Source organism: Miscanthus floridulus, chromosome 16 (assembly GCF_019320115.1).
Source record: "Miscanthus floridulus cultivar M001 chromosome 16, ASM1932011v1, whole genome shotgun sequence".
In the NCBI taxonomy this organism is placed as follows: domain Eukaryota; kingdom Viridiplantae; phylum Streptophyta; class Magnoliopsida; order Poales; family Poaceae; genus Miscanthus; species Miscanthus floridulus.
The window spans coordinates 16,291,454-16,299,763 of NC_089595.1; positions in this window are offsets into that span (position 1 = coordinate 16,291,454).

Genomic DNA, 8,310 nt, shown 5'->3' on the forward strand with positions numbered 1-8,310 from the left:
AGCAGAGGGATGCCGCTCTTCAGGAGGCTCGAAAGAACTCGGAGGCCGTGAAGGACTTGGAGGCCGTGAAGAAGGAATGCAACGGTATTGAGGGTTATTTTTGTTTCTTTTTGTATTTAAACCTTCCTTCCTGTTGACTTGTTGTTTGCTGCTTTGTCCAGCTCTCCAGGTTGAGAAACAAAAACTCTCAGAGGGCGTTGAAGAAATGAAGACTCTTGTTCGTACAAGTCATAACAAGGCTGAGGAGGTAATTACTCATGCTGAAGAGGAACTTGCGCTTGCTAAGTTGATTAGGCGTGGAGCTGATAGAGATCTTGTGCAGGCTCAGAAAACCATTGAAGACTTGTCTGGTAGGTTGGCGACGGCTACTGAGAACTAGAAGGCTTTGTGGAAATCCTTTCATTTAGTAGCCGACGTTCTTCGAACGCTAGCAGATGACGGGCAATCTTGGGCTCAGTTGATTCCTCGAATTCCGACTCGTTTCCAAGAGTTTGTGAAGAGGTACGCTCAACTATGTACCAAGAATGTTCTGGCCTAAGTCCGGGTTCTTGCTCTAGCGGCTCCTTTGTCCAAGATAGCAGAGGAAACTGATAGTCAAGAATACATTGATGCTGTTAAGAGGATGGAGCCTGAAGTTGAAGACTTAGCTAGTAGGATAGTAGATAATCTTAATATCATTCTCCCTTCTCCTGATGATGAGGCTTGATGTATTTGACTTTTATGCCCGTGCCTTGTAATATGACATTATACTTCTTTTTTTTGAATGAAGGTCTTTTTCGTTGATGTCTTCTTTGTCTGAAAGCCCTGCCTATTCCTCAGATGATTTGTCGAGTACTTTTCTATTTAAGTAAACGACTTGTGTTGACGACCTTTCTTGATCTGTCGAGTGCTTGTCTGGCCTTCTCTTGTGCCCTGTAAACAACTTGTTGTATGTAGATCTTTGTGTTCTTGGATATCTCCAGTGTAGCCCCCGAGCCTCTTACTATTTGGTACAAGTAGCTGGAGGGTCCTGCTTTTGATATTGCTCTAGTCTATGCCCAGGCTTAGTTTCAGTTGTTTTGATTTTATTTCGGGTGTTAGCTTGTTAGCTACCCTCATCGGCGGGCTCAAGTGTCTTTTCAACTATTTTGCTCTCGGCCGGGATGCCCAGGCGTCTTTTCAGCCATTTTGCATTTTATTTCGGGTGTTAGCTTGTTAGCTACCCTCATCGGCGGGCTCAAGTGTCTTTTCAACTATTTTGCTCTCGGTCGGGATGCTCAAGCGTCTTTTCAGCCATTTTGCATTTTATTTCGGGCGTTATCTTGTTAGCTACCCTCATTGGCGGGCTCAAGTGTCTTTTCAACTATTTTGCTCTCGGCCGGGATGCTCAGGCGTCTTTTCAGCCATTTTGCATTTTATTTCAGGTGTTAGCTTGTTAGCTACCCTTATCGGCGAGCTCAAGTGTCTTTTCAACTATTTTGCTCTCGGTCGGGATGCTGAGGCGTCTTTTCAGCCATTTTGCATTTTATTTCAGGTGTTAGCTTGTTAGCTACCCTCATCGGTGGGCTCAAGTGTCTTTTCAACTATTTTGCTCTCGGCCGGGATGCTCAGATGTATTTTCAGCCATTTTTCATTTGAGAAATAACTCGGATAGAGTCATGAGACATATGTTTGTCGAGAGATAATCATCTTTATTGATCATGAATATTGATGTGTTACAATGATACATTGCGGTATCTTTGTTGATCTTGAACGTTGATCTCTTGCGTCTTGTATACATATTCTCCCTTGAGTTGTTTTATGCGTAGAATCTCCGTAGCTGACTGATGTGCCATGTATTGTTGACTTCTTTTCCATCTTCATTTACGAGCTTGTATGTGCCTGGTCCGATGACTTTTGCGATGATAAAAGGACCTTCCCATGGACTGAGTAGTTTGTGGCGTCCGTCGGTTTTTTGTATTCTTCTTAGTGCTAAGTCTCCAACTTGTAATGATCGAGACTGAGTATTCTTGTTGTAGTGGCGCCTTAGTCCTTGGAGGTATTTCGCTGATTGTCGAGTAGCGTTTACTCTGACTTCTTCTATGTTGTCGAGTTCTAATCTTCGGGTGTGTTCTGCTTCTCCTTCGTCGTATTGTTCTATTCTTGGTGACGTCTAGATTAGGTCTACGGGTAGTACGGCTTCTGATCCGTATACTAGGAAGAAAGGTGAGTATCCGGTGGCTCTACTTATTTGAGTCCGTAGCCCCCATACAACTTTGGGTAATTCTTCGATCCATTTTGACCCATAATCTACTAGTTCTTCATATAATCTTGGTTTTAATCCGGCTAGTATGAGTCCATTGGCCCTTTCTACTTGTCCGTTGGCTTCTGGATGTGCGACTGATGCGTAATCTATACTGAAGCCACAATCCTGTGCTCAACTTTTGAATTCTATAGCTGTGAAGGGAGAACCCAAATCTGTGATGATTCGATTGGGCATGCCGAAGCGGTGCATAATATCTTGGATGAACTCGACCACTTTAGCTACGCTATATTTTGCGAGTGGTTTGTATTCGATCCACTTGGCGAACTTGTCGATTGCTACAAAGATGTACTCGAAACCGCCCTTTGCTTTCTTGAGAGGTCCCACTTGATCCAGCCCCCAGCAGGAGAAAGGCCAAGCGGGTGGAATGCAGATGAGGTTGTGGGCTGGCACATGAGCTTGTCTTGCGAACATCTGACAACTTCTGCATCTTTTGATGAGTTCTTCTGCGTCTTTCAAAGCGGTTGGCCAGTAGAAACCAGTGCGGAATGCTTTGCCGACTAGTGTTCTTGAAGCGACGTGTTTTCCACAGCAGCCCGAGTGTATTTCGTCTAGGATTTGTTTGCCTTCTTCAAATGAGACGCATTTTAGGAGTACTCCTAATGATGCGGCTCTTCTGTATAGCTTGTCTCCTACTAGGACGTAATTCTTGCTTCTGCGGACGACTTGTGTGGCATGATGTTTTTCCGCTGGCAACTTATTCTCTTTGATGTAATCAATAAAAACCTGTGTCCATGATGTGTTGATCACCAAAATCTGGTTGCCTTTGGCTGTGAGTTCTGTGGTTGTCTCACCGGGTTGTTTGATAGAAGGAACTGATAACTCCTCTATGAATACGCGGGGTGGGACCTCTGCTCTATTGGATCCAAGCTTGGCAAGAACATCTACTGCAATGTTGGAATCCCACAGGACATGTAGAATTTCTAGTCCTTGGAAGTGTTTTTCGAGTTTTTGGATTTTAGCACAGTAAGCACCCATGTTTTCTTTGGTGCAATCCTAATCTTTGTTGACTTGGTTGATGACTACTGCCGAATCGCCGTATACGAGTAGTCGCTTGATTCCGAGTGTAATAGCCACTCTTAGCCCATGTATGAGAGCTTCATATTCTGCTTTGTTGTTGGTGGCTTGCCATAATATCTGAAGGACATACTTTAGTTGTCTTCCATCTGGAGAAATTAGGAGGACGCCTGCACCGGCTCCACCTAACTTAAATGATCCATCAAAGTACATCTTCCAATGATCAAGGATGGCACTTGATATGGGTTGTTGAATTTCTATCCATTAGGCAACAAAATCAGCAAGGGTTTGAGATTTAATTGCTTCCCGTGGGGTGAAATCGATGTTGAGAGCACCGAGTTCAACCGCCCACTTGGATATGCATCCTGTTGCGTCTTTGTTGCGTAAGATGTCTCCTAGTGGGAAATATGTCACCACGGTAATCTTGTGGCTTTCAAAATAGTGACGAAGCTTGCGTGAAGTGATCAGTAAGGCGTAGAGTAGTTTTTGCACATGTGGATACTGGATTTTTGATTCTGATAGCACTTCGCTGATATAGTATACTGGGTATTGTACTTTATATACGCGCCTTTCTTCTTCTCTTTCCACTACTATTGCCATGCTGATTACAATAGTAGTTGCTGCAATGTATAGCATCATGTCTTCGTCTTTCTTTGGAGGTGTGAGGACTGGTGAAGAGGTGAGGTATGCCTTAAGTTTCTTGAAAGCTTCATTGGCTTCTTCTGTCCACAGGAACTTGTCTGTCTTCTTTAGTAGTTTAAAGAAAGGCAACCCTTTTTCGCTGAGTCTTGATATGAAACGGTTGAGTGCCGCCATGTAGCCTGTTAGTTTTTGTACTTCTTTGATGTTTCGAGAAGGGCCCATCTCTGTTATTGCTCGAATTTGCTTGGTGCTTGCTTCGATTCCGCGATGACTGACCAAGAATCTGAGTAGTTGCCCTGAGGGAACTCTGAATACGCACTTGTTTGGGTTTAATTTCCACCTCCACCTCTTCAGGTTCTCGAAGGTTTGTTTTAAGTCTTCAATCAGTGTAACCCAGTTTTTTGTTTTTACAACCATGTCATCCACGTATGCTTCTACGTTTTCGCCGATCTGATCACCGAGGCATGTTTGGATGGCTCTTTGGTAAGTGGCTCCAGCATTCTTAAGTCCAAACGACATGGTTCTGTAGCAGTAGGCGTCGAACGGAGTGATAAAAGATGTCTTGCTTTGGTCCTATTCTTTTAATGTGATCTGGTGATACTTGAAATAGCAATCAAGAAAAGATAATAGGGCAGATCCTGCTGTTGAATCAACTATCTGATCAATGCGTGGTAGCCCAAACGGATCTTTTGGGTAGTATTTGTTGAGATCTGTGTAGTCAACACACATGCACCACTTGTTTGTGTTCTTTTTCTGTACCAGAACTGGATTTGCTAGCCAATCCGGATGGAGAATTTCCCTGATGAATCCAGCTGCCATTAGTTTTGTAATTTCCTTTTTAATCGCTGCCTTCTTATTAGGAGAGAATCGTTGTAGTCATTGCTTCATAGGCTTGGAGCCTTCATTGATATCAATTTTGTGCTCAGCCAACTCTCTTGGGATCCCTGGCATGTCGGCCGGCTTCCAAGCGAAGATATCTTTGTTGTCCTGAAGAAAGTTGGTGAGCGTGAGTTCCTATTTTGCCGATAGGTGGGCACTGATGGTTGATGTTTTTGTGGGATCACCGGTGCCTAGGTCGATTTGCTTCACGTTGGCTTCTTTTGGTGGTGCTAGGATGCTTCGTCTCTTAGCCGGTATCTCTAGTTCTTCTTGGCTTGTTTCTGCGGCGATAGTGGCTATTTCTTTTCTTCCATCGTTTGCTTATGCCTTTGCTGCAATTTGGATCGCTTGTACGTCATAGTCAAATGCGCGCTTTAAATCGCTCCAAAGAGAAAGAACTCCGTTAGGCCCTGGCATTTAAGCAACAGCTACAGATAATGCGGTATTGCCATGAATTTTGCTAGTGCTGGGCGCCCAAGAATTGCATGATATGAGGAATCGAAATCTGTGACTTCAAATTTGATGCACTCTGTGAGGTAATTTGAGGGAGTCCCAAAGGTAACCGTAGAGTGATTTGTCCAAGTGGCATTGCTGCCTTGCCGGGTACTATGCCATAAAAAAGTGTGCTTGTTGGTGTGATCATCCCGATGAGTTATAGTCCCATCTTCCTTAGAGTTTCTGAAAAGATGATGTTGAGTCCTCCTCCGTCAATTAGTACTTTCGTGACAGTCATGCCGGCAATGGTCGGATCTAGAACCAATAGGTAATGGCCTGCGTTTCCTACGCTGGTCCACTGGTCTTCTCTTGAGAATTGAATTGGGTACTCTGACCAGTTGAGATATCTTGGTGTAGCGAGTTCTGCGGCCATAATTGTTCGTAGTGCTAACTTTTCTTGATGTTTGCTTCTGGAGTCTGGAATCTCGGCAAAGATTACTGCTACTGTCCCTCTGGATTTTTGGAATCCCTTGTCATCATGGTTGTATCCTTCTTTTTTTATTGTCTTCTTTATTGTTTCCCTTGCTATCTTTTCTAGTGTACCTTTCATTGAAGGTGTAGCAATTTCCAATGGTGTGCCTCCCATTGGGGTGCAAAGGCCAACGCATGTTCTCAATGTCGTCATATCTTCTGGGCTTAGTAAATTTCTTTGATTTGTCAGCCATTGCTACTGTGTTGTCTGGACCTCGCTTTCTCTCCTGATGTCTGTTGTTTCGAGGATTTTGCCTATCCGGGTTGTCTCTGTTGTTCCTTTCTGGGAATCTTTCTTTCGTTTTTTCTTCCGCAGTAATCATCTTTTCTATTGTTCTTCTGAATTCTTTGTTATTTCTTGGGTTTTCTTTGCAGAAGTCTTGGAATTGCCACCTAGCCACGATTCTGTGAGAGAAAGCTTCGATTACTTCTCATTGCGTGATGTCATGTACTTGAGCTCGTAGTTCGCCAAATCGTCGATAGTAATTTCTGAGACTTTCACCTCCTTTTTGCTTGAGTCCTTTTAATTCTGCATGGGTGATTGGATGTGTAATAATTCTCGCAAAATTTTCACAGAAAGCTCTTTGTAAGTCTTCCCAATTTCTGATTGATCTGAGATTTAATTTGTCAAACCATTGAAGCGGCATGGTTTCTAGGGCCATGGGGAAGAACAAGGTTTTGATGTCATCGTCTCCTCCGGCTAATTCAATCGATTGTGAGTAAATCCTGAGCCATTGCTTTGGTTTGGTCTTGCCGTCGTATTTGGAGTGCTTGGACGGCTTGAACTTGTGAGGTAGTCGAATCAATGCGAGTCTATTTGCAAAATAGGGAAATCTATCGTGTGTTCTGGCTTCTATACATTTTGATTATGCGCCCCCTTCTTGCCAACTGTCGTCTTGGTAAGAGTAGTTTTGTGTGGCCGTCCGAGTAGGTGCTCTACTCCTGTCCTTTCTTGGTTGCTCGACTCAGTTATTTTGACTGTGATTTCTTCGGCTTCCTCCGTTGTGACTTCCACTTGGTCCTAGTCTTTCGAAAGCAGACTTCCTTTGATTTTGGTCTTCCTGTTCATGAGATGTTGCCTTTCCGTCGTTCGTTTTAAAGATTGTTGATCAAAGGAAATCTCGTTCGTTTTAAAGATGAAGCCTTTCCGTCGTTCGTTTTAAAGATTGTTGCCCTGAGTTCTTCTAGTGCTTCCCAGATCTTATCGTAGGGAGTACTCGCTGCTCGTCCTTCTTTGATTTCTCATTCTGATTTTCTTCTATTGTACTCGGCTAGGTCTGATTCATATTTGATCCAAGTGTCTTTCCGTTGTTTCACACGGCGTTGTCGTCCTTGTTTCAATTTGTTCTTCCTTTCTCTTGCTTGCCTCTAGCTCTCAGTCTCACCATCATATCCCTAGATAAATGGTGATATATTGGACTCGGATTCATCTGAAGACCTTACGTTGGGTGCTTCTAGAGGGATCAATGGTGATCGAGGACGGTGAATCATGAGTACTTCTCTAGCATGAGTTATTCTGTCATCGTCGTTGATTTCCGTACTGGTAGAGCTGTTGATGACTTCAGTAGAGGTCTCAAAGTCATAGATAGAATCTCCTTCTTGATAGGGTAGAATTGCTATTGTCGTGTCATTGACTAGTTGAGCGTCGTCATCCTCAGGAACGGTATCTGGCCAATGAATGATGCAGTCTTAAGATGTTATGGTTAAAATGAGACCTTCCTGGGTCCCTTTAGTGGCATTCTAAGCATGGGATAAGTGGATCCTTCGTGCCATGTCTGATAGGATGTTGCCATGTTGTGGAGTCCGAACGGAAAAAGACCCGACTTCTTTGAAGTATTCTGGGTGTATTCCGAGTAGTATTCTTGATAGGTTGATGTCATGTCCCGAAGCTTTGTTAGAAAAGAACTCGGTTTTCCGAAAGAACTCGGATAAGACTTCGTTTCGAAAGCGGAACTTGAGTTTGAGTCAGATGCGTGAACTTGCGAGAACTGAGTCGGATTGAGCTGTGCGAATCTTCCGGCAAGTTGATCTGTTGTTATCGTCGAAATAGGATGATCTTGATGATGATCTAATTCTTTAAGGAGACGGACTTGGAGCTTGCCATCGTCGCCTGCCTTGTAGATCCATGAACCGAAGATGAAGGTCGATCCCTTCGAGAAGATCATGTTGTCGAGGTCCATCAAGCTCTTGGATGTAAAGTCACCGAAACCCCCTACCTGGCGCGCCAGCTATCGATGTTTGACCACCGATAGCCTGCCACGGGGGTACTCGGGGCAGTATGTTCGGGTTTCAGCGTATGCAGAACTCGATGGTTAACACAAGAGACAGTCAATTTATCCTGGTTCAGGCCCTCTATCGCAGATCGAGTAATAGCCCTACGTCCAGTCGGTGCTAGCCTTTGCGTTGGATTGATTATGAAGTATTGTGTCGTACAATTGCTCTATTGAACTCCCGATCCAAGGTGCCCTGCCCTCCTTTATATAGTCAGGAGGCCAATCCTAGTCGTTTACAAGAGAGTTCCTAGT